Below are 21,277 nucleotides of genomic sequence, written 5' to 3'. Positions count from 1 at the left end.
TTGCTTTATGGAAATGTCTCTTGCTGAATATATGGAGATGTCTCTGCTGGCGTGGGCTGTCTCTTTACTATTTAGGGATGTCTCTTTGCTTTATGGAAATGTCCCTTTGCTTTATGAAAATGTCTCTTTGCTGAATATATGGAGATATCTCTGCTGGATTGGGCTGTCTACTATTTGGGGATGTCTTTTTGCTTTATGGAAATGTCTCTTGCTGATTATATGGAGATGTTTCTGCTGGCTTGGGCTGTCTCTTTACTATTTGGGGATGTCTCTTTGCTGTATGGAAATGTCTCTTTGCTGGATGGGCGTGATTTTTTTTTGGGAGGGAGGGGTATTCAGCGTTTTATTTTTGGACCCAGGCAGCACAATGTCCACTACACTAAAATACTGGTCAGGCACACAGTTAACCCTTTGATCACCCCTGATGTTAACCCCTTCCCAGCCAATGTCATTATTACGGTGACAGTGCATATTTTTAGCACTGATCACTGTATTGGGGTCACTGGTCCCCAAAGGTGTCAAAAGTTTTTATTATTATTATTTATTATTTTTAATTTGTTACAATCCATTCATTAAGATGTCATCATTTGTTATTTCAGATAAATAGTAACTTTGGAAAAATTCGAATTCGTTATGTTCCATTCGCTTAGATGCAGTATTCGTAAATTCGTAAATCCAGAAATCCGAAAATCTGAAATAATAACTAACTACTACTAATAATAACTAACTAATAAATTATAGGTATTGGAATTTTCTTTCAAATTTGGCTGTTTATGAGTGCAGGGTTGAGGGGTGCGTTACATACAGAGTGCAGGGTTGAGGGGTGCGTTACATACAGAGTGCAGGGTTGAGGGGTGTGTTACATACAGAGTGCAGGGTTGAGGCGTGCGTTACATACAGAGTGCAGGGTTGAGGGGTGTGTTACATACAGAGTTCAGGGTTGAGGCGTGCGTTACATACAGAATGCAGGGTTGAGGGGTGTGTTACATACAGAATGCAGGGTTGAGGGGTGCGTTACATACAGAGTGCAGGGTTGAGGGGTGTGTTACATACAGAGTGCAGGGTTGAGGCGTGCGTTACATACAGAGTGCAGGGTTGAGGGGTGTGTTACATACAAAGTCCAGGGTTGAGGCGTTATACAGAATGCAGGGTTGAGGGGTGTGTTACATACAGAATGCAGGGTTGGGGGTGCAGTGCAGAGTTGAGGGATGCGTTACATACAGAGTGCAGGGTTAAGGGGTGCGTTACATACAGAGTGCAGGGTTGAGGCGTGCATTACATACAGAGTGCAGGGTTGAGGCGTGCGTTACATACAGAGTGCAGGGTTGAGGGGTGCGTTACATACAGAGTGCAGGGTTGAGGGGTGCGTTACATACAGAGTGCAGGGTTGAGGGGTGTGCTACATACAGAATGCAGGGCTGAGGGGTGTGTTACATACAGAGTGCAAGGTTCAGGGGTACGCTATATACTGAGTGCATGGTTGAGGGGTGTGCTACGTACAGAGTTCAAGGGTGTGCTACATACAGAGTGCAGGATTGAGGGATGCGTTACATACAGAGTGCAGGGTTGAGGCGTGCATTACATACAGAGTGCACGGTTGAGGGGTGTGTTACATACAGAGTTCAGGGTTGAGGCATGCGTTACATACAGAATGCAGGGTTGAGGAGTGTGTTACATACAGAATGCAGGGTTGGGGGTGTGTTACATACAGAGTGCAGGGTTGAGGCGTGCGTTACATACAGAGTGCAGGGTTGAGGGGTGCGTTACATACAGAGTGCAGGGTTGAGGAGTGCGTTACATACAGAGTGCAGGGTTGAGGCGTGTGCTACATACAGAATGCAGGGCTGAGGGGTGTGCTACATACAGAATGCAGGGCTGAGGGGTGTGTTACATACAGAGTGCAAGGTTGAGGGGTACGCTATATACTGAGTGCATGGTTGAGGGGTGTTCTACGTACAGAGTTCAAGGGTGCGCTACGTAGAGAGTGCAGGATTGAGGGATGCATTACATGCAGAGTGCAGGGTTGAGGGGTGTTTTACATACAGAATGCAGGGTTGAGGGGTGCGTCATGTACAGAGTGCAGGGTTGAGGTGTGCGTTACATACAGAGTGCAGGGTTGAGGGGTGTGTTACATACAAAGTCCAGGGTTGAGGCGTTATACAGAATGCAGGGTTGAGGGGTGTGTTACATACAGAATGCAGGGTTGGGGGTGCAGTGCAGAGTTGAGGGATGCGTTACATACAGAGTGCAGGGTTAAGGGGTGCGTTACATACAGAGTGCAGGGTTGAGGCGTGCATTACATACAGAGTGCAGGGTTGAGGCGTGCGTTACATACAGAGTGCAGGGTTGAGGGGTGCGTTACATACAGAGTGCAGGGTTGAGGGGTGCGTTACATACAGAGTGCAGGGTTGAGGGGTGTGCTACATACAGAATGCAGGGCTGAGGGGTGTGTTACATACAGAGTGCAAGGTTCAGGGGTACGCTATATACTGAGTGCATGGTTGAGGGGTGTGCTACGTACAGAGTTCAAGGGTGTGCTACATACAGAGTGCAGGATTGAGGGATGCGTTACATACAGAGTGCAGGGTTGAGGCGTGCATTACATACAGAGTGCACGGTTGAGGGGTGTGTTACATACAGAGTTCAGGGTTGAGGCATGCGTTACATACAGAATGCAGGGTTGAGGAGTGTGTTACATACAGAATGCAGGGTTGGGGGTGTGTTACATACAGAGTGCAGGGTTGAGGCGTGCGTTACATACAGAGTGCAGGGTTGAGGGGTGCGTTACATACAGAGTGCAGGGTTGAGGAGTGCGTTACATACAGAGTGCAGGGTTGAGGCGTGTGCTACATACAGAATGCAGGGCTGAGGGGTGTGCTACATACAGAATGCAGGGCTGAGGGGTGTGTTACATACAGAGTGCAAGGTTGAGGGGTACGCTATATACTGAGTGCATGGTTGAGGGGTGTTCTACGTACAGAGTTCAAGGGTGCGCTACGTAGAGAGTGCAGGATTGAGGGATGCATTACATGCAGAGTGCAGGGTTGAGGGGTGTTTTACATACAGAATGCAGGGTTGAGGGGTGCGTCATGTACAGAGTGCAGGGTTGAGGTGTGCGTTACATACAGAGTGCAGGGTTGAGGGGTGCATTACATACAGAGTGCAGAGTTGAGGGGTGCGTTACATACAAAGTGCAGGGTTGAGGGGTGCGTTACATACAGAGTGCAGGATTGAGGGATGCGTTACATACAGAATGCAGTCAGTGGGAGAAATAGTGCCCCATCATTGGTGTCAGTGGGAGGAATAGTGCCCCATCATTGGTGTGAGTGGGAGGAATAGTGTCCCATCATTGGTGTCAGTGGGAGCAATAGTGCCCCATCATTCATGTCAGTGGAAGAAATAGTGTCCCATCATTGGTATCAGTGGGAGGGATAGTGTCCTCTCATTGATGTCACTGGGGGGGGGATAGTGCCCCATCATTGGTATCAGTGGGAGGAATAGCGACCCAAAAGTGTGCGTCTGTGGCAGGTTTGGAGACCCCTGTCTTAAAGCAGTAGGTGATCTCAGTCAGGTCTTATGCAGTGTAGAGGGATTTATTGTCTTTTTACAACTCTCCCAGGAGTGATGTCGGAAGATCTTTTCCTGAGTAGGGTCTGGGTGTGTAAGGAGGAAAGTACCAGAAGCAGAACATATACAGACATGAGAAAGTATCAGGTTTAGATCTGATGATTGATTCGGGGCCGCATGCGTTCTTCATTTCTGGAATGCAGATGGCTCAAGACATCTAGCCTCTAAGAAAAACAACAGTGCACAGTTGTATACATTGTTACAGACACAATTTCATGTGTACAGCTTACATTTTACACAGGATCCTGCTACCAGGCTCACCAACGCGTTTCGGCCCCATCTGTTTGGTACTGTTGAACAAAGTGTGTATTGGACTAATAAAATTGGATTCCAGGTCTGCTTAACTGGTTATCATACTGGTTATCATACTAATTATTATCAGTTTAGTTCACATTTTGTCCAGCATTGTTGAGCCCTGATGAAGGACCATCTTCCCTGAACTACAAAGCACCTCCTCCCTATGTTATGGAAATTAAGACAAGGGAAGTTTTCTTTAGTATAATGCTGCCCCTCCAGAGATACAGTACAGTGAGTGAGTGTCATCACCCTAGGACTGGAAGTGTGTTACTGGCGGGATCGCCAGGTGAAAATAAAGGGAAAATGAATGCAGCCACCACATCTAAGGACTGCTAAGCTGCAATATGTAACAGTTTTTGTTCTTAGGTTTAGATACACTTTATCCATAGATAAGACTGTGCTGGTAATACGAAGACGCACCCTGCGGCTCTGCACATCTTCCTGGATGCATGCCCCCCCTCTCCCTGCAACCCTCCGCCTTGATGGAGTTTGTTCATATGTCCCCCCACCAAGATAATCCGCCTGAGCCACGAGGCCTCGATAACTCTGCGCTAAATCATTCCGTGTAACGGGATCCGGGACGGTTGCGTTGGCTCACAGCGAAGGTCACATTAGTAACGCTGAAGTAGTAATTGACCCATTAATCTTTTTATGGGACTCCCGCATGGGTACAACCCATGGCTAAAAAAAAGCCGCAGTGGCCTCGTCCGCCGTGTCGAGTTGCCTCCGAGGTCACGCAAGTGGAGGCAGAGATCGCAAACAGGATTTAATGTAACAAAAATGTTGTTAATGTAAAAAAAAAAAAAAATCTCGATACAGTTTAGACACATATATAGCATACAGCTCTGTAGCTCTTAAGGGGGAACGCCAACCAAACTTTTAACTGAATATCCCTATCTTAGCCATACAGACACCCATACACATGGATACTAGGTGCACATCTATGCGGTTGAAGTGGTTTTCAGGTGTGTTTTGCATTTTTAAACCAGCATTTTTGATGCATTCTTGCATACAGTTTTCATGCATTTTTTCTCTTTAAACGCATTTTAAATAGCTGGCTGCTAAAGATCAGGCCGGGAAGCTGTCCGACACATCCTTAACGACCGATGAGTTATCAGCTGTTAGCGGGGTTCCCCGCTGACAGCTAAATGTAAAAATTTTTTTAAAATTGCCGGCAAAAGAAAAATCGGGAAAAATCATGTATAGAACCTGCTGCAGCAAAACTGACATTTCTAAAGAAAAAAAAACATTTAAATTGACTTGCAGTTGCAAGCCATTGCCAGCAATACAAAAGAAAAAAAGGCCTGGTATGGATTGGGGGGGTCCCGTTTTTTCTTTTACCGGCAATTTTTTTTTTTTTACATTCAGCTGTCAGCGGGGAAAAAAGAAATGTCAGTTTTGCTGCAGCAGGTTCTATACATGGTACATATGCGTCACCTTACTGGCAAACTAAGGGGACCCCACGGGCATTATACTTAAAGGAATTTCTCATTTTTATTGTTTAACTTTAAGCATCATTAAAATCACTGCTCCTTTAAAAACAACAGTTTCAAAAAAAAATTGCATTGATATATGTCCCCCAGGGCAGTACTCTGACCCCCATACCCTTTTTAGGGCCAACAACTTGCTCATAAGCCTTGAAAATGGGGACTTTTTCATGTTTGGCTTTAATAGAGTTTGTGACTCGGGCCAAATGTTTTCCCTATTAGAAAGTTCTGGTGTGAACCGAACAGGGGGGTGTTTGGCCCATCACTATTTATCAGACTATTTGTCAGATAAACCTAAACAGAGACATTTATCTAATTTACCTGTACAGGAACATTTAGGGACCTTTATCAACTATACCTGTCCAGGGACCTTGAGGCTGAGTTCAGCTGGGTGCGACACGACAGCCATCCTACTTTGGATCCGACTTTGCCCTGCGACTAGAAGCCAACATGCGTCCGACTTTCAATGAACGGGGATCCAGCTTGGATCCCCGCCAATACCAGGCACTGTGTTTGGTATGAATCTTGAGGGGGAATTCCACGCCAAATTTTAAATAAAAACCGGCATGGGTTCCCCCTCTAAGAGCATACCAGGCCCTTGGGTCTGGTAAGGATTTTAAGGGGAACCCGTACACCGAAAAAACGGCGTGGGGGTCCCCCCCAGATCCATAGCAGACCCTTATCCGAGCATGCAGCCTGGCCGGTCAGGAATGGGGGTGGGGACGAGCGAGCGCCCCCCCCCTCCCCTCCTGGACCGTACCAGGCCATATGTGCGGTCCGCAATGACTTATATAAGGATGGGTCGTGGTCACTGGGTGATGTCACCCGGTGACCCCGCCCCTTATTACGTCACAGTCCCATCATGCCCCGGGACTGTGACCTAATAAGGGGCAGGGTCAGTGGGTGACATAACCCAGTGACCATGCCCCATCCCTATATAAGTCGTTGCGGTCGTGTCAACATCAGAAGAAGAGAAGAGGGAAGAAAACGGTGGAGAAGACTGGGCCACCGCTAGCAAAAGGGCGGGCAAAAGAGCAGAAGATATCGGAGAGCAGGAGAAGAACCGGAGAGCGCGGAGAAGAAGGAAGAGACCACGTCGAATTCGGAAGAAAAGCCCCGGAGCTGTCTAATAAATTATTTAAAAAACCTGTCTAGTGTGTTTTTTTTATTGACACTTTTTTCCCCTAGGTGAATGGGTAGGGGTACGATGTACCCCATACTTATTCACATAGGGTGGGGGGCTGGGATCTGGGGGCCCCCTTTTTAAAGGGGGCTCCCGGATTCCGATAAGCTCCCCCGCCCGCAGACCCAGACAACCAATGGCCAGGGTTGTCGGGAAGAGGCCCTTGTCCTCATCAACATGGGGACAAGGTGCTTTGGGGTGGGGGGGCCGCAGGGCGCCCCCCTGCCCCAAAGCACCCACCCCCCCATGTTGAGGGCATGTGGCCTGGTACGGTTTAAGAGAGGGGGCGTTCGCTCGTCCCCACCCCCATTCCTGACCGGCCGGGCTGTGTGCTCGGAAAAGGGTCTGGTATGGATTTGGGGGGGGACCCCAACGCTGTTTTTTTGGCATACAGGTTCAACTTAAAATCCATACCAGACCCAAGGGCCTGGTATGCTCTTGGAGGGGGAACCCATGCCGGTTTTTTATTTAAAATTTGGCGTGGAGTTCCCCCTCAAGATCATCTGAGCACAAGTCGGATGCCAAAGTTGGATCATACGAGACGGCGATCCGACTTTGATCCGACTTCAATGATAGTCAATGGGCTGAAGTAGGATCAAAGTAGTACAGGGAGCATTTTCAAAGTCGGACCGACTTGTGTCGGACTAGTTAGGACGGCTCCCATAGGGAAACATTGATTTTCACACGTCATGCGACATGAGCTCCCAATATCGGAGCGTTTGTCGCACCAGTGTGAACCCGGCCTTAACACATACAACTGATAGAACAAGGACATTTATCACATATACCTTTACATAGATATTTATCAGATACACCTGTGCTAGCAAATGTATCAGGTACACCTAGACATTTAAAATAGAATGAAAAATATAAGTGCAGTGCTATTAATCTATCATGTGAAATATCCAGTGATATCAAATTATAATCAAATAAATAAATAAATCGATATAATAATGTGTTCAATTAAAGTTCATATGCTGAAACTTTTCTGCATTGAATTATTGTGACTTCCCAATTCATATATCACCTATCACTTTGCAAATCGTTTCTTCAGCAGATAATGTGCCCACCTTCACCAGCCGTTATACCTGCGCCACATTCATGCAACAATAATTAAAGGACACATAGTGCAACACTCGATCAGAGGGCGATATGCGCGTAGAGGGGAGGAGCCAAGCCTGTGAGGTCACGCAGCCACAGTGGTGAGCAGGACTTTACAGAGCTGGTTTTAACTGACTATCTTGTAAGTGTTTTTTTAATTGGGGCATTTTAATAAATGTTGCAAACGGAGAGCACTATGTATCCTCTATTTATTGTTGCATAAATGTGAAGCCATATCCTATCTGGAATACCGAGTAATAACGCTGGTGTGGAGGAAGGAGAAAAGCAGTGGGGCAGTATATATATATGAGAGAACTTTCTTGCGATCGCCCTGGGAGGATACTGATTGGAAAGTGGATACAGATTAGCTGGTTGGATGTGGAAGAGATGAGACCATAGCTGAAAGAAAGAAAGGAATTGTTTTGAGTCTTTCTGACTCATGTATGAGGGGAGCAGGTATAACGTGGTGAAGATGGGCACATTATCTGCTGAAGACACGATTTGCACAGTGGTGGAATATTATTATTATTATTATTATTCAGGATTTATATAGCGCCAACAGTTTACGCAGCGCTTTACAATATAAAAGGGAGACAATACAGTTATAATATAATACAATACAATACAATAGGATTAAGAGGGCCCTGCTCAGAAGAGCTTACAATCTAATAGATATGAATTGAGAAGTCACAATAATTCAATGCAGAAAAGTTTCAGCATATGAACTTTAATTGAACACATTATAACGATTGATTTATTTATTTGAATATAATTTGATTTTTCACATGATAGATTAATAGCGTGGCACTCATATTTTTCATTTTATATGTTGTATGGTGAGGTGCATTCACTGGAAGTGTACAGGAGCTGTGGAATACTAATTAGCATAGTTTATTTATAGCACACTTTAGGTAGGTGGTGCTAATTGTCTTTTTATTATTATTATTATTATTATTATTATTCAGGATTTATATAGCGCCAACAGTTTACGCAGCGCTTTACAATAGAAAAGGGAGACAATACAGTTATAATATAATACAATACAATACAATACAATAGGATTAAGAGGGCCCTGCTCAGAAGAGCTTACAATCTAATAATAATTTTTATACACACCTAGACATTTATCAGATACACATGTACAGGGAATCTTATTAGATGCACCTGGAAATTTATCAGATACACCTGTACAGAGATATTTATCAGATACACCTGTACAGATACATTTATCAGATACACCTGTACAGGGAAATTCATCAGATACACCTGTACAGAGACATTTATCAGATACACCTGTACAGAGAATCTTATTAGATACACCTGGAAATTTATCAGATACACCTGTACAGAGAATCTTATTAGATACACCTGGAAATTTATCAGATACACCTGTACAGATACATTTATCAGATACACATGTACAGAGACATTTATCAGATACACCTGTACAGGGAAATTCATCAGATACCCCTGTACAGATACATTTATCAGATACACCTGTATTCGAACATTTATCAGATAAACCTGTACAAAGACATTTGTCAGATACATCTGTACAGAGACACTTATCAGATACACCTGTATTCAAACATTTATCAGATACACCTGTATTTGGACATTTATCAGATACACCTGTATTTGGACATTTATCAGATACACCTGTATTCGGACATTTATCAGATACACCTGTATGGGAACATTTATCAGATACACCTGAGGAGATAATTTATTTAATCTCTTGCAGGTAAACGTTTGCTGTTGCCGTCCTATCTTGTCTTCCTCCAGGGAATCATGGGAACTGATGTTGGCGTGGCCCATCACTCAACTGCTGAAGGTTTAGATGAATTTTCCAGTACAGGCGGTATAACATGCAGCTGGCAGCCCCCCCCCCCCCCCCCAGGACATTTTTTTCTTTGTCTAGAGATCAGATTAATCGTGATAATGAGTATAGGACTTACAGCTTTGATCATAGTTCCATATGGGGGAGAAAAATCACTTCCCGGTCAGAGGTCGCAGAGTAGCTTGTTGTGTGCACCTTATGTCCAAACTCCGGAAATAGGTTAGGATGGAGACAAAGTGAGCAGCACATGAAAGTGTAATCTTTGCTATGTACCCCCAGCAGCGACTCCCAATTTATATATCACTTCCTCTGGTGTGCTTACTAGCGAACGCCAAAAAAATGTCATACCCACCACTAAGTTCCAGCTCTAAACTTCCCTGCACTTTACCACTCTAAACACTTGGGGTACATACCCACTGGGAGAAGGGTAGTCTGGGTAATTTCAGGAGGGTACCTGAAGGTAGTAAAGCAACAGTGAGTAATAAAGGTAGAATATAGCAGACCAGGCAATAAATGAGCATGCCAGAAACTGTGTGGAGACACAGGAGTCACAGAAGTGCACATTAGGTGTACTAGGTGTATTGCTATATGGTGCTAAGCCCACTTACTGCGACAAAGTACCCCATGATTAGTGGTTCCTACACTATCCATAGATTTGTGAGATCCTGCTTCTCTGAACCATGAGAGCTACACTCTTCTAAATGGGAGAATCTTGAGGTCTCCACCTATGACGCAAGTGGACACTAATGAGATTTAGAAGAGTGTAGCTCTCATGGTTCAGAGAAGCAGGATCTCACAAATCTATGGATAGTGTAGGACCCACTAATCATGGGGTACTTTGTCGCAGTAAGTGGGCTTAGCACCATATAGCAATATGGTGTGACCAAATTCCCATATTTTTGAAAATGTCTTTTTGAGAATGTTTAGGTGTTTTTAAACTAGCCTTGCTGGAGGTGAATGTTTTTTTGCATGTGTGCGCTGTAATATTTTTCTTCTATTGTATGGTCTTATGGATGCACCAGCTTTAATGAGAAGGTGTGCCCCCCAAATATCTTGTTTGTGTACTAGATTACACATGGTGCACTGGAGCACCCTTGGAGAGACAGGGGTGCACAGGGGAGATCTGGAGTCACTAATGACACAGGGTATTCAGGGGTGCTCTTGAAATCATTGGGGTACACAGGATGTACTAGATGTCACTAGATTACAAATGGCGCACTGGAACACCCTTGGAGACACAGGGGTGCACAGGGGAGATCTGGAGTCACTAATGACACAGAATTTTCAGGGGTGCACTTGGAGTTATTGGGGTACACAGGATGTACTAGGTGTCACTAGAATACACATGGTGCACTGGAGCACCCTTGGAGACACAGGGGAGATCTAGAGTCACTAATGACACAGAATTTTCAGGGGTGCTCTTGGAGTCATGGGGGTACACAGGATGTATTAGGTGTCACTAGATTACACATGGCGCACTGGAACACCCTTGGAGACACAGGGGTGTACAGGGGTGCTCTGGAGTCACTAATGACACAGAATTTTCAGGGGTGCTCTTGGAGTCATGGGCGTACACAGGATGTACTAGGTGTCACTAGATTATACATGGCACACTAGAACATCCTTGGAGACAGTGCCTGTAGGGCACCAAGAATCATGGGGCACACTGGAGTCACTAGATAACACAAGAAGTCCTGGAGGACTCGAGAGAGAAAAAAACACAAAACAAATCAGAAGAAAAATAGTTGTGAAGGGGAAGAATTAATTAATTATGGCTGATTATGGTAATCTAAGGGTTAATAAGGGGTTAAATAAAATTAGATTTTATGTAAAGAAAAAAAAAACACTACTCAAACCACTTTAACTTGTCAGGTTGCTTTAACTGACATCATACGCATATTGAAGTTCATCCTTTTGATCTGCAGATCAATGAAACAGAGTAGATACAAATGTAACAATGCTACTGTGTTAATCTTTACAATCTGTTTATAAACAATGTTACTTTGTATCTCTCTAACTCCCGTCTTATCAATGTTTATAAACAATGTTACTTTGTACCTCTCTATCTCCCGTCTGATCAATGTTTATAAACAATGTTACTTACTGTATATTTTTTCTATCTCTCCTTTATAAACTCTGTGTCAGATGGTCAATTTTTTCACAGCAACAGCTTCTGCAGCTATGTTTGCACATCAACTCCCAGGCAGATAAAGGTGAAGAGGGGGGGGGGGGGGGTGACAGAGGGTTAGAAGGAGAGGGTATACTACATATGCCCTATGTACTTCAGTTACCTTTTATTGAGTGTGTAACACACCAAGTGTCCACAAGATTTACACTTCAAGAAAAGCCTTTTTTCTCGCCCCATGTCACAGGTAAGATTTGAGAGTCTGCCTCATCTCCTGCCTTACACTTAGTGCTAAAAACAGAAAACTGTAATGCCCCGTACACACGGTCGGACTTTCCGACGGAAAATGTGCGATCGGAGCTTGTTGTCGGAAATTCCGACCGTGTGTAGGCTCCATCGGACTTTTTCCATCGGAATCCCGACACACAAAGTTTGAGAGCTGGATCTAAAATTTTTCCGACAACAAAATTCGTTCGCGAGTTCCGATCGCGTGTAGACAATTCTGACGCATGTGCCCCAAGTGCCATGCATGCTCAGAATCAAACAGAAGATAGCACTGGCTATTGAACTTCATTTATCTCGGCTCGGCGTACGTGTTGTACGTCACCGCGTTCTTGACGTTTGGAATTTCCGGCCAACTTTGTGTGACCGTGTGTATGCAAGACAAGTTTGAGCCAACATCTGTCGGAAAAAATCCGATGGATTTTGTTGTCGGAATGTCCGATCGTGTGTACAGGGCATTAGATTATAAAGGAGCAGCTAAAACTCCATGAAAAAATACTAAAAGTTGAATTATTTACATTTTTACCTTCTTCCAACAGAGTGTCAGCTACAGCCATGAGGTCAAGCAGAAGACAGGTTGACCTTCAAGGGGGCCTTACAGTCTAACAATAGGCTGGCATTTCTCCTCTGACCTTGAGAGAATGCCAGTGAAGAGCAGCACACATAGCCAAAGAGACGTCAGCGGCTGAAGATGCGGCAGTTAGTATTCCATCTTTGGTGGTGCAGAAGAAAGGCTTGGCATAAACACCAGAAAAGTAATCGATGACCCTGGACTTTCATTGTCCACCATCTTTGTAATGGAGATTAGCTTTCAGTTCAAAGTGAGCCAATGAGTAGTATGAGTCTAACTCTCCAAATCTTGTGTAGCCTTGGCTTGACTTTTCTGGAGCTTATACCAGGCCCTTCTTCTGCATCACCAAAGACGGAATACTAACTGCGGCATCTTCAACCACTGACATATTTTTGGCTATGTGTGCTGTTCTTCACTGGTACTCTCCACAAAGCAAGGCTACACAAGATTTGGAGAGTAAAGCCTTGTACACACGATCGGATTTTCCGCAGACAAAACCGTGGACTTTTGTCCGACGGGCGTTGGCCCCAAACTTGTCTTGCATACAAATGGCATACAATTGTCGGCCAACAAACACGAACATGGTGACGTACTACCTGGTTTTTCAACTCTTTAGCGCCACCCTTTGGGCTTCTTCTGCTAATTTTGTGTTAGAAGTTCGGTAAGTGTTGATTCACCCTTTTCATTTCACACTTTTCATTTCGCGCTTTTCATTTCGCGCTTTTCAGTTAGTTTCTGAACGGCCGTTCGTCAACCAGCCATGTTGCGGAATCGGAGGAGATAACGTGTTATTTATTATTGGCCTTGGAGTTATTGATTTGACCCAAGTCCAGTCCAGGAACAGGAGGAGGAGGAGTTCTTGGACCAAAAATTGGTTGCTTTATTAATCGTGACCAATTCTATCATATGCCTTTGCTGCAGGAGCTCCAGGAGAATAATCCGGATGATTTTTGGAACTATCTCCGGATGACGGACCCCTGCTTTCACCAACTCATGTCATTGTTGACCCCCTATATTAAGAAGCAGGACACATGCATGAGGCTTTTATTTTATTTTTTGGGTTGAATAATGATTTGATTTGGTATATTTTCTATATTTTTGGATGCACTTTTTGGTTAAGTTCTATTGGCAGATAGCATGTCTAATTTTATTTGTTTTCTTTTTTTAATGCACAAAAAAGCACGAATCAACACTCACCAAACTTCTACTAACACGAAATTAGCAGAAGGAGCCCAACGGGTGGCGCTAAAGAGCTGAAAAACCACGTAGTATGTCACTACGCTCATGTTTGTTGGCCGACAATTGTGTGCCGTATGTATGCAAGACAAGTTTGGGGCCAACGGCCTTCGGACAAAAGTCTGCGGTTTTGTCTGCGGAAAATCCGATCCTGTGTACGAGGCTTTACTACTCCAAATCTTGTGTAGCCTTGCCTTGTAGAGAATACCTGTGAAGAACAGCACACATAGCCAGAAATACGTCGGCAGTTGAAGATGCGACGGTTAGTATTCCGTCTTTGGTGATGCAGAAGAAAGGCCTGGCATAAGCTCCAGAAAAGTCAAGGCAAGGCTACACAAGATTTGGAGAGTAATGCCGCGTACACACGGTCGGACTTTTCGTCTACAAAAGTCCAACGGACGCCGACGGACTAAAGCTGGCTGGTAATCCGATCGTGTGTGGGCTTCTCCGGACTTTCAGCAGACTTTTTCAGCCTCAAATCCGACGGACTTTAGATTTGAAACATGCTTCAAATCTTTACGTCGTAACTACGACGGACCCCGAAATCCGCTCGTCTGTGTGCTAGTCCGACGGACAAAAACCCATGCTAGGGCAGCTATTGGCTACTGGCTATGAACTTCCTTATTTTAGTCCGGTGTACGTCATCACGTACGAATCCGTCGGACTTTTGTGTGGTCGTGTGTAGGCAAGTCCGTTCGTTAGAAAGTCTGCTGCAAGTCCGCCGAAAGTCCGCAGGAAGTCTGTCGGACAGGCTGTCGGACTTTTGTAGACGAAAAGTCCGACCGTGTGTACGCGGCATTAGACTCATACTACTGATTGGCTCACTTTGAAATGAAAGCTAATCTCCATTACAAAGATGGTGGACAATGGAAGTCCGGGGCCATCGATGACTCTTCTGGTGCTTATGCCAGGCCTTTCTTCTGCACCACCAAAGAAGGAATACTAACCGCTGCATCTTCAGCCGCTGACGTCTTTTTTTTGGGCCACAAATCCAAACGCTGTCAGAAACTTAAACGCTAGCCCTTTTCCCAAAGCCCTAATCCACCAGCAGGGGGGCAGAGGGTCTGGCGTCCAACCCCAGGACCCTCGTTAAGCCCCTGCGAAGATGTATCCATCAAATTTTTTTTTTTTAAGCACCCAGGAGAAAAGGAGGATTGTGAACTCATACGAATGTATTGGGGGGTTAAACGAAAACTCATGTCCATCCGAGGAAGACTTTTTCAGAAGAAAAGAATTCCTTAGAAATACATTTTTCATTTTTCAGCGCGAGCGGGAGTGATGCGGAGCCCTGATGTTGTCTTTTTGGAAGAAGGATTTGAAGAACATCTTGTTCCAAAAAAAAAAAAAAAAAAAGCCCCCAATGCTACAGCTCGTTACAAATAGGATCAGAGACTCGGACTGCCCGTCTGGTACGAATTAGGAAAGGCTCTCTTCTTGGTGTTCCCAGGAGGCCCAGACCTCATATGGGATGAGTGTGGCCAGCTTGGCTTTGATAGAAAAAAAAAATAAAAAATTGCACAACACAAAAAAAACCACTTTCTGTTGAAAAGACAGAAGAAAAAGAAAGTGTTACGGCGCCGTAACATAAATCGCGATTCTCAGATCAGCCGGCGTACGACTTCCTTACAGAAAAAGCGTAGGGATGATGGATGGCCTGAGAGCCGCGGGAGACGCCGGCAGGAATTGTGTTTTCTTGTAACATAATCACAAACCTTCGGGAGCCGAAATTGAGGGATTAGGAGCGACAATGCTCACCTCCCGATTGTTTCCTGGAACTGGGACGCGAACGTTCTCTGCCGTCAGTCAGATTTCAGGTGTTTCAAACTTTACATGGGTTGGGGGTGGGGGAGGGGGGGTTGTACTGACAATTTAGGGGCCTTAACATTAATCCGGTTAGCGCTAGCTGGGTTTGTACTTACACCGCGAAGGTGGATGCGGTTTCGCGCACCTGATCCCTAAATCCTTTAAGAATATAAGGCTGAGGATTATTAATTGCAGCGCTGGAGTTTCTGGAAGCAAACTTTGTGATGAGCCCCGGTGTTTGTGATGTGATGAATGGAAATTTAACAATGGAAAGTACCAGCTGGCAATCCCTTTAAATGAAATCTGTCCAATAGGAATGTGCCAATGATTACTCCTACCGGGAATATTAGTTCCCTGGCTGTATCCGACTTATTATTATTATTATAATATTATTATTATATTACTATTATTATTACTATATTTTAGTAATATATATATATATATATATATAAATAAAATGTATATATATTTCGCAGAGACCCTAACGAATAAAACGGTGATTCCTGCAATTTTTTTATGTCACAAGGTACTTGCGCAGCATTTTTTTTTTTAAACCACTTGCCGCGGGGGAGGGGCACGCAGCATGGCGATTGTGGCCGCGCTGTGTTCCTAGGACACTGGTGCGACCTCGATCTCTGTAGAGAGCCGATGACGCGGCTCTTCAACCATATGATCGGCTGTGTCCAATCACAGCCGGTCACATGTAAATGCGGAAGTGCCATTAAACGGCTCTCATCGCCTAACGCTCACAGAGTGTGTGGCGAGGAGAGCCGACCACTGGCATCTCCTCGCAGGGAAGACCAAGGCAGGTAATCAGGGCACTGGTCATCAGAGCCCTGATTACAGGAAAGCCCCATCAGTGACCATCAGTGACACCAATAAGTGTCCATCAGTGACACCAGTCAGTGACACCAATCAGTGCCCATCAGTGACACCAATCAGTGACCATTAGTGATGCCAGTCAGTGCTGCCTTTCAGTGCCCATTAGGGCCTGCTCATCAATGCTGCCCATCAATGCCCATCAGTGCCTATCAATGCTGCCCTTCAGTGCCCATCAGTGCTGCCTATCAATGCCCACCAGTGCCGCCTATCAGTGCCCACCAGTGCCACCTATCAGTGCGGCGTATTAGTGCCTTCTCATCAGTGCCCATAAGTGCCGCCTCATCAGCGTGAAGCAGACAGATTACTACAAAATTTACTGACAGAAACTAAGAAAAACTTTTTTTTTTCAAAAGTTTTGGTCTTTTTTCTTTTTCTTTTTAGTAAAAAATAAAAAACCCAGCAGTGATTAAATACCATTAAAAGAAAGCTCCATTTGTGTGAAGAAAATTATTAAAAATGCATTTGGGTCTAGTGCTGCATGACCGCGCAATTGTCATTCAAAGTTCGACAGCGCTGATAGCTGAAAAATGGCCTGGGCAGGAAGGGGGTGAAAGTGCCCAGTACTGAAGTGGTTAAACACAAAAATTCAGGTGAAAAAAATGATTATTATTATTATAGGCCATCAAATTTACGCAGAGCTTCACATAGATATTGTACATTCACATCAGTCCCTGCCCTCAAGGAGCTTACAATCTAAGGCCCCCAAAGAAGTCTCAGCAGGAATAAAAGCTTCTGCTGATTCATAACAAAAAAAACACTTTAATGTAACAAAAAAAACCCACAATATATACCCCATTTTTTTTTTTTCTAAAATATGAAAGATGATGTTACGCCAAGTAAATAGATACCTAACATGTCATGCTTTAAAATTGCGCACACACTTGTGGAATGGCAACTAACGACAGTACCTAAAAATCTCTTTAGGCGACGCAAGCCCGAGAAACACCGGTTATATATGTATATATATTTATATATATGTATTAGGGTCGGCAAGTAGTTTAATATTACATGAGGTAGTGGTAGAGGGGCGCTGGACATGGATTTTCACAGCTTATTAAATTGTGGACCGAGTCATTACTTGAGCCCAATTGGCTTGTATTTGGCAACTCACCACACCGACGAGGAACCTCCAGGAAGGGACATTCACCCGAGTTGAGAAATCCAAGTGTAGTATTCTTTAGTGTAGAGTGCTAGGTATTGGACATAGAAGGGGTTTTTCTGTAGCGTAGGTACATTGTTTGGCTTGGCTGGCAGCCAAGCCTGAATGGTTTGAATCTGGGTCAGGGTGAGTGGTCCAGGGAGGCTGGAATGACTCATCAGGCAGCATACTATGATACCTTCTTATGATACCTCCCCCTACTTGCTGGAACTTTACAGAAACTTCCAGAAGAATAGGATGGAGGTTAGGAGGAGCTGCCTGGAGTACCAGCGCTCCTCGGCCAAATGGGCTGGCAGGGGGTGGGACCTCCTATTCACTTCCGGACCGCTGCACGCCGATATATGTCCTTACTTTGACAGGGAATATCGTTGTTATGGCAGCAACCAGCTGCCATAACCCCGGTATCCTCTTGTTCGCCCGGCGGTGCGCTTCAAGATAAAAGTGGCCTCTGTGGAGGATTCGCCACGAGAAAGCATGTGTTGCTGTCAGTGCTGAAGCCCCACTGCCAGCATTGTGACATTTTGTCTTAACCCATCACTGCCACATTGCTGGACAACTTGGTGGGCAGGTTTAGATGTGCAAAAAATATAAAGAACGGTTTATGAAATACATAAGGAATTTTATACTGAATACTATTATATTACTATTACTATTATATTATTCCCAATAGTTTGTCCTTTTTGTTCTTTAATAATTATATTGGATTTCTAATTAGTAGAATTTAATTCTAGCCAGCCTAGCCAGCCTAGGCAAGGTCAATGACTGGTGATCTCACCTTAGCCTAGGCTTGTCAGTGACTGAAGAACTCACCTCAGCCTAGGCATGTTAATGACTGGTGGTGACCTCACTCCAGTCTAGGTTTGTCAATGACTGGGGACCTCACCTCATCCTAGGCTTGTCAGTGAATGGTGACCTCACCTCAGCGTAGGCTTAAGTCACTGACTGGTGATCTCACCTCAGCCTAGGCTAAGTCACTCACTGGTGACCTCAACCCAAACTAGGCATGTCAATGACTGGTGACCTCACCTTAGCCTAGGCTTGTCAATGATTGGTGACCTCACCTCACCCTAGGCTTGTCAATGACTGGTGATTTCACCTTAGTCTAGCTTTTTCAATGACCGGTGATCTCAGCTAGGCATAGGCTTCTCAATGACTGGTGACCTCACCTTAGCCTAGGCTGGTCAATGACTGGTGACCTCACCTTAGCCTAGGCTTGTCAGTGATTGGTGATCTCACCCCAGCCTAGGCATGTCAATGACTGGTGACCTCACCTTAGCCTAGGCTGGTCAATGACTGGTGACCTCACCTTAGCCTAGGCTTGTCAGTGATTGGTGATCTCACCTCAGCCTAGGCATGTCAATGACTGGTGACCTCAATCCAGTCTAGGTTTGTCAATGACTGGTGACCTGACCGCAGCCTAGGCTTATGTCACTGACTGGTGATCTCACCTCATCCTAGGCTTGTCAATGATTGGTGACCTCACCTCAGCGTTGGCTTAAGTCAATGACTGGTGATCTCACCTCAGCCTAGGTCAAGTCACTCACTGGTGACCAACCCAGCCTATGCATGTCAGTGACTGGTGACCTCACCTTAGCCTAGGCTTGTCAATGATTGGTGACCTCACCTCACCCTAGGCTTGTCAATGACTGGTGATTTCACCTTAGCCTAGGCTTGTCAATGACTGGTGATCTCAGCTAGGCCTAGGCTTCTCAATGACTGGTGACCTCACCTTAGCCTAGGCTGGTCAATGACTGGTGACCTCACCTTAGCCTAGGCTTCTTGATGACTGGTGACCTCACCTTAGCCTAGACTGGTCAATGACTGGTGACCTCACCTTAGCCTAGGCTGGTCAATGACTGGTGACCTCACCTTAGCCTAGGCTTGTCAGAGACTGGTGATCTCACCTCAGCCTAGGCATGTCCATGACTGGTGCCCTCACTTCAGCCTAGGCTTGTCAATGACTGGTTGGTGGCCTAACCTCAGCCCAGGCAAAGTCAAATCTCAAGGACAGCTTTTTAGTGATAAAAGGTGAAGCTTTTTCTGATTAATGATACTGCTGCTGTATAGTATAACATGCTAGGAATTTATTCATTCAGATTCAGTAAAGCTACTGAAAGGTCCTTTAAAAGGAGTTTTTAGTCACCTTGAAACGGAAGATACAAAAATAGATATTAATTTGTTCCCTTTATTGTTGCCTGTTTCTTTCACCTAGTCTGCCTGTACGATGACATGGTGATGGGAAAGAGGGGTTTCCCACCTCTGGTAACCCCCTCCGGCCCCGACTATAGTGCAGGATGTCAACCTTCTACGCTCCTCTCCATTCCATGGCCCCGGATATTTACATGTCCCTGTTTCAACCAGGTTTCATCAGGAAGCTATTTGGAGAATCTCAGAGCTCGGCTTTGGAAGCCGTTATCATTATTATAATTATACCGGGATGCGTGCAGTCCTTCTTGTCTGTTTTTTCCGTTCCTTCCTGAGCCAAAAACCGTCTTTACCAGGTGATGGAGAGATCTGGATGGGAAAATTGTTTCAGAATGTGTCTAGCTGATGTCTTCCTTTGTGTTGGGTTGTAGCCGCCATGCCCTTGGTGCTCCCAGCTCCTTCTGAGCCCCAAGCTGATACATACGCCATGTGATGGGTTGTGATTCACGCAGCCGATAGCAAAGTGCTGACAATTTTAGGATTTCCTGCCGGAGGACAGATGCTGACTTCTGACAGAGAGAGTTCACAGCCATACCGCTAAGGGCAAATCTTCATCACCTTTACCGTTTATTCACTTATTATAGGCATTTTTAAAGTGCCAGCAATTTATATTTTGTACATTAAAATTACATTAAGATTACCAATTGTCACTATTTCCTGGGGACAGTCCCCATTGTGAGGGGTGTGTCCCTGGTTAAAAGGCGTCCAAGGCACTGTCCCTGGAAGCTGAGCACTGTAGAGTAAACATAGCAGTGCACAGGCTCCAAATACAAATTGGCATTACTGGAGCTGCCTCCATGCGCGTAGCGATCCATGTTGCTGCTTGTGCACAGAGCATGCCTCTGGGTGTTACACCTGATTCCTGAACTATCTGCATTGCTTATCCTCACCCTGCACTCTGTATTAGTTACACCTGACCCCTGAATTCTCTATGTTATTTAATTCTGACTTCTGCACTCTAACATGGATTACTGTCTCCTAAGTAGATTACCTGTATATCACACCTATCTCCTAGATGGAGCACACACCTATCTCCCGATAGGAGCACACACCTATCTCCTAGATGGAGCACACACCTATCTCCCGATAGGAGCACACACCTATCTCCTAGATGGAGCACACACCTATCTCCTAGATGGAGCACACACCTATCTCCTAGATGGAGCACACACCTATCTCCTAGATGGAGCACACACCTGTCTCCTAGATGGAACACACACCTATCTCCTAGATGGAGCACACACCTATCTCCTAGATGGAGCACACACCTATCTCCTAGATGGAGCACACACCTGTCTCCTAGATGGAGCACACACCTATCTCCTAGATGGAGCACACACCTGTCTCCTAGATGGAGCACACACCTGTCTCCTAGATGGAGCACACACCTGTCTCCTAGATGGAGCACACACCTGTCTCCTAGATGGAGCACACACCTGTCTCCTAGATGGAGCACACACCTTTCTCCTAGATGGAGCA

The sequence above is a fragment of the Aquarana catesbeiana genome, linkage group LG02 (genome assembly GCF_042186555.1).
Source record: "Aquarana catesbeiana isolate 2022-GZ linkage group LG02, ASM4218655v1, whole genome shotgun sequence".
Lineage (NCBI taxonomy): Eukaryota > Metazoa > Chordata > Amphibia > Anura > Ranidae > Aquarana > Aquarana catesbeiana.
This window is presented reverse-complemented; position numbering follows the sequence as displayed.